This window comes from Triticum dicoccoides, chromosome 3B (genome assembly GCF_002162155.2).
Source record: "Triticum dicoccoides isolate Atlit2015 ecotype Zavitan chromosome 3B, WEW_v2.0, whole genome shotgun sequence".
Lineage (NCBI taxonomy): Eukaryota > Viridiplantae > Streptophyta > Magnoliopsida > Poales > Poaceae > Triticum > Triticum dicoccoides.
This window is the reverse complement of record NC_041385.1, coordinates 632,992,187-632,998,708: the sequence shown is the minus strand read 5'-3', so window position 1 is coordinate 632,998,708 and position 6,522 is coordinate 632,992,187.

Sequence of the window (6,522 nt, the reverse complement as noted above, 5' to 3'; positions counted from 1 at the left end):
GTTGCCTATAACATTTACAAAACATGATCATCTCATAGAACAACGTATATCACATCATGTCTTGACCAAATCACATCACAACATGCCCTGCAAAAACAAGTTAGACGTCCTCTACTTTGTTGTTGCAAGTTCTACATGGCTGCTACGGGCTTGTAGCAAGAACCGTCCTTACCTACGGCACAAAAACCACAATGGTGATTTATCAAGTTTGCTATTTTAACCTTCACAAGGACCGGCCGCAGTGAAACTCGATTCAACTAAAGTTGGAGAAACAGACACCCGCCAGCCACCTTTATGCAAAACTAGTTGCATGTCTGTCGATGGAACTGATCTCATGAACGTGGTCATCTAAGGTTGGTCCGGGCTGCTTCATCCAACAATATCGCTGAATCAAAATAAGACATTGGTGGTAAGCAGTATGACGATCACCGCCCGCAACTCTTTGTGTTCTACTCGTGCATATCATCTATGCATAGACCTAGCTCGGATGCCACTGTTGGGAAATGTAGCATGCAATTTCAAAAAAAAATCCTACACTCACACAAGATCTATCTAGGATATGCATAGTAACGAGACGGGGAGAGTGTGTCCACGTACCCTTGTAGACCGAAAGCGGAAGCGTTTGCTTAACGCGATTGATGTAGTCGAATGTCTTCTCGTTCTGACCGACCGAGTACTGAATGGACGGCACCTCCGAGTTCTGCACACGTTTAGCGCGATGACGTCGCTCGAGCTCTTGATCTAGCAGAGGGTCGAGGAAGTAGATGAGTTCCGTCAGCACGACGGTGTGGTGACGATGATGGTGATGTGATCCGCGCAGGGCTTTGCCTAAGCACCGCGAGAATATGATCGGAGGGGCGCCCCCTCCCCTTGCGTATATAAAGGGGGAGGGAGAGGAGGCCGGCCTAGGCACGCCCCAAGTGGGAAGGAGTCCTACTTGGACTCCTAGATGGATTCGCTCTCCCCCTTCCTTCTACCTGAGGGGGAAAGGGGGGAGGAGAGGGAGTAGGAGAAGGAAAGGGGGTGGCGCCCCTTTCCCTAGTCTAATTCGGCCTCCTTGTGGGCTGGTTAGCCTCCCTCCTATGGCCCATATCTTTCCCTGGGGGGTTCTGGTAACCCCTTCGGTACTCCGGTATGTACCCGATACACTCTGGAACCCTTCCGGTGTCCGAATACTACCTTCCAATATATCAGTCTTTACCTCTCGACCATTTCAAGACTCCTCGTCATGTCCGTGATCTCATCCGGGACTCCAAACAACCTTCGGTCACCAAAACACATAACTCATATAATACATATCGTCATCGAACGTTAAGCATGCGGACCCTACATGTTCGAGAACTATGTAGACATGACCGAGACACCTCTCCGGTCAATAACCAACAACGGAACCTGGATGCTCATATTGGTTCCCACATATTCTGCGAAGATCTTTATCGGTCGAACCGCAATGTCAACATACGTTATTCCCTTTGTCATCGGTATGTTACTTGCCCGGGATTCGATTGTCGGTATCTTCATACCTAGTTCAATCTCATTACCGGAAAGTCCCTTTACTTGTTCCGTAATGCATCATCCCGCAACTAACTCATTAGTCACATTGCTTGCAAGGCTTCATATGATGTGCATTACGGAGAGGGCCCAGAGATACCTCTCCGATACTCGGAGTGACAAATCCTAATCTCGATCTATGCCAACCCAAAAAACACCTTCGGAGATACCTGTAGAGCATCTTTACAATCACCTATTTACGTTGTGACGTTTTATAGCACGCGAGGTATTCCTCCGGTGTCCAGGAGTTGCATAATCTCATAGTCGGAGGAATATGTATTTGACATGAAGAAAGCAGTAGCAATAAAACTTGATGATTGTTTATGCTATGCTAACGGATGGGTCTTGTCCATCACATCATTCTCCTAATGATGTGATCCGTTCATCAAATGACAACACATGTCAATGGTTAGGAAACTTAACCATCTTTGAATAACAAGCTAGTCTAGTAGAGGCTTACTAGGGACACAGTGTTTTGTCTATGTATCCACACATGTATTAAGTTTTCGGTTAATACAATTGTAGCATGAATAATAAACATTTATCATGATATAAGAAAATATAAAATAACAACTTTATTATTGCCTCTAGGGCATATTTCCTTCATGTACTATGTTTTTTCAGACAAAGAATTCGTACGTGGCTGCTTTTAGTCATTACATATGAAGCCAAAACCCAAATCTATTAGAAGCACCCAGCCAGCTCGACTGGTAGAATCAAATAATTCCAACCCCTTTTTCTAGAACAAAGCCACATGGGTTGGGTGCTCCACCTTGCGATCATGTTTCGCAAAAAAAACTCGCGACCGAACAGTTCCAGGAAAGTATGCATGTATTTTTAAGACAAAGAAACTTAATGTGTGGCTGCTTTCAGATCATAGATATGGGGCCGAAAATCATATCTATCATTGTCACCCCACCAACTCAATTGGCAAAAGCTCTCCAATTGAACCATGTGATCCAGGAATCAAATCCCTGCATTGAACCTTTTTTTCTATTCTATTTCAAATACCCACACAAAGCCGCATGGGTCAGGAGCTCCAATGGGCCGCACTTTGTACATGGATTCGGTACGGTGGCCCTAAGCATAAAAAACGTATAGAAAAAATAGTACCACCTCGCATAGTAAAAATTCTGTTTTTTCTCAAATACGCACAAGCATAAGTATCATTCATTAAAGGAGAGGGGGAAAGACTCCCCAAAGTCTTAATTACATGAGAAATTTACATGTCGGATTTTCGACACCACCCATACCCTCACGGCTCACTATCTCCTATGTTACTTCCTCCCACCCGGCTACCTCTACCCCATCCATCTCTCTTCCATCGCCCTTCTAGAACAGCCCCGCCTTATCCCACAATGTGGCCTCCTCCGTAATTCTCTATTGTACTCTTGATAAGGAGGGCATAGCTCCGTTGAATACAGTGTCATTCCTATGCCTCCAGATCATCCACATTACCAAGAGGCATTTTTCTATCCTCGTTTTCCTATTGTGCCCAGCAGATTCTTGTCGGAGAGACCAAGCCCTTAGCTCCTCCCCAACTAGTGGCTCCAAACCTGGACTACCGGTGATCAGCCCAACCAATGCCAGATTTGCCTTGCAAACACACACCCTAGCATGAGGTGCTCGATGGTTTCCTCCTCTTGGTCGCAAAGGGGGCAGGCGCTTTGACAAGGTAGCCCTCGTCTAGCCAATCGATCCGAGGTCCAACACCTATTTTTTAGTGCTAACCACATGAAGAAGTGGCAACGGAGAGGTTCTCGAGAACTCCAAGTAACCTCGGCCTCCGGCGAAACCTGAAGACCCGAGAACCTTGCCGCATACGCCGACCGCGCCGAGAACTGGCCGTTGCTCTCCCAACTCCACTGCACCGTGTCATCAACTCCATCAATGAGCTGCACCTCATCCAATCTGGCCCACAGCCCCAAGAACTGCAATAGCGCCTCTACCGAGAGCTCTGGGCCAATGGTCATCACTCACCTGTTGTTGTCGAGCGCATCTGAGATAGTCAAAACCCTTCTCGCCCTCCGAGGACTTCTGTCATAAATGAATGGTGCGAGATCCCGTAAGCAGGAGCCATACAACCATTTATCCTCCCAGAACAAGGTGGATTTTCCATCACCCAAAGTCGTAACTGCCGCTGCTCGCACCAAAGCCTCCGACTCCACCAGAACGCTGATTGGAAACTCTACCCATGGTCTTTCTTTGTCAAACTTCTGCAGTCACGACCATCTCGCTTGAAGAGCCTTATTGAGCCACTTCAAGTTCGCCAATCCCAGGCCACCTGCCCACTTGGGCCTGCACACCACTTGGGCCTGATAGTAAAAATTCTCAAAAATGATAATATAGGTGAATGGATGAAAAATTTGGAGAAACGCATCTTGCTTTATTAGTAGGTATAGATATAGATATAGATATAGATATGGACGCGTAGACTATCGCCGGCCATCGAGGCCAGCTTTAATATTTTTTCGATAAAGGACATTACATTGAATAGATATATCGAGGTGATACAATCGCATCGAAAGAAAGCCCGGTCTCTGCATAGCTAGATGCACACAGCCAAAAAAGTCCAGTACCCTAAAAGCAAAAAATAATTCAATACAATGCCAATCAAAAAAACATGTCCAGCCTAAGGAGTGGCAGATCCTATCCGTAGGTCACACCGCCATCCATGGGGGTAGAAAACCTCCCTGGCCGTACGCTCCAGCCGTGTAGACGCCATCATAAAAAGGTCTCTATCCTCCGGCCTCTACAGGATAGACCAAGTTCGGAGCCATCGTGTACACACATGAATAACCTACATAGGAGATGAGACACATTGGTTATTAAAAATCACATCATTCCTGGTAAGCCATAGTGCCCAGCATAAGGCCGCCTCTCCCACAAGAATATGTGCAGAAAATTTTTTATCAATACCCCGCAACCAGTTGCCGAACATGTTCCGTGCACTACGTGGTGGGTATAGATTCGAAGCTACTTGAACTATGGCCCAAAATGCCCGAGCAAACTTGCACTCAAAAAATAAGTGTTTAATAGACTCGTCATGTTGGCAAAAGACACATGTCTTGGAACCATGCCAGTTTCGTCGTGCCAGATTGTCTCTAGTTAGGATGACTCCTCTGTTAAGAAACCAGAGGAAAATCTTCACTCTTAGAGGGATTTTGAGCTTCCACAATTTCCTATTATCAACTGGAACATCACAATGAACCATTGCATCATACATGGATTTGACTAAAAATTTGCCATTCTGATGCAAGTTCCATCGAAAAATGTCCGGCTCACCTGACAGTTGAATGTCCTCCAGGCGAGTGAGTAATTCATTCCATGCTGCCAGGCGAGGGCCAAAAAGGTCCCTACAGAAAGAAATATCAGGGTTTTCTTGTCCTAAAACTTGTTTGATTGTGACGAATTTATGTCTAACAATCCTATACAAGCTCGGATATTGCACCATTAGTGGGTTGTTCCCTAGCCAGATATCTTCCCAGAATCGAACCTGAGAACCGACCCTAACTGAGAAGGTCCCAAATTGGAAAAAGAATTCCTTGGCCTTCATCACACCACTCTAGAAATGCGAATCCCCAGGTTTCCAATGAACTTGAGAAATGGCATTGGATCCCACATACTTGTTGCGAATGATTTCCTGTCATACTCCATTCTCAGTGAGTAGTTTGTAAACCCACTTGCTGAGAAGAGCAATGTTTTTAATCTCAAGGTCTTGGATTCCCAGCCCCCCTTGACTTTTAGGTCTGCATAATATGCTCCACCTAGCCAGTCGATATTTCTTGGATTCCTTATTGCATTGCCAAAAAAATCTGGATCTAAAGTAGTCTAGTCGCTGGAGAACCCCTTTCGGTATGTGGAAGAATGACAACATATATAAAACCATGTTGCTTAGAACTGAATTGATCAAGATCAATTGTCCCCCGTAAGACAAGAGCTTGGCCTTCCAACTGGCTAAGCGTTTCTCAAGTCTCTCTTCCACATGCTTCCACTCAGCGATAGTTAAGCGCCGATAGTGTATGGGAATACCCAGATATCGAATCGGAAACTGCCCGAGCTGGCATCCAAAAATCTCAGCGTACTCGGGTGCTGATTCTGCAGCATCGCCAAAGCAAAAAAGTTCACTCTTATGAAAATTAATTTTGAGACTAGAAAGTTCCTCAAAAGCACATAACAACAACTTGAGATTTCTTGCCTTATCTCGATCATAATCCATGAATAGAATAGTGTCATCCGCATATTGTAGAATAGATAGACCATCTTCTACCAAGTGTGGAATGACACCACTAATTTGACCGTCCAGCTTAGCCCGCTCAACAAGGGTAGCTAGCATGTCGGCCACAATGTTAAACAAAATAGGAGAAGCGGGGTCCCCTTGGCGAAGCCCCTTCCTTGTCTGAAAATAGTTGCCAACGTCATCATTAACTTTTATGGCCACACTGCCTCCAGAGACAAATCTCTCTACCCAACGACACCATTTTTGTGAGAACCCCTTCATGCACAAAGTTTGCAACAGAAAGGGCCACTTAAGCTTATCGTAGGATTTTTCAAAATCTATTTTAAGAATGACACCATTCAACTTTTTTCGGTGAATCTCATGTACAATTTCGTGCAAAACGACCACTACATCTAATATGTTGCGGCCTTGCATAAATGCTATTTGAGTGGGTTTTACGACATGGTCAGCCACCCCATTCAACCGATTAGTTGCGACCTTCATAAATATTTTAAAACTTACATTCAGAAGGCAAATCGGACGATATTGTTGAATACGACTAGCCTCATTCATCTTAGGCAATAGGATAATTTCCCTAAAGTTTAAACAAGAAATGTCAAGGTTTTAAGCATGCAGTTGGTTAAACAACTAAACCAAGTTTGCCTTAATGACGTCCCAAAAACATTGATAGAACTCTGTGGGAAAGCCATCCAGACCCGGAGCCTTGTTGTGTTCCATTTGAAACACCGCGG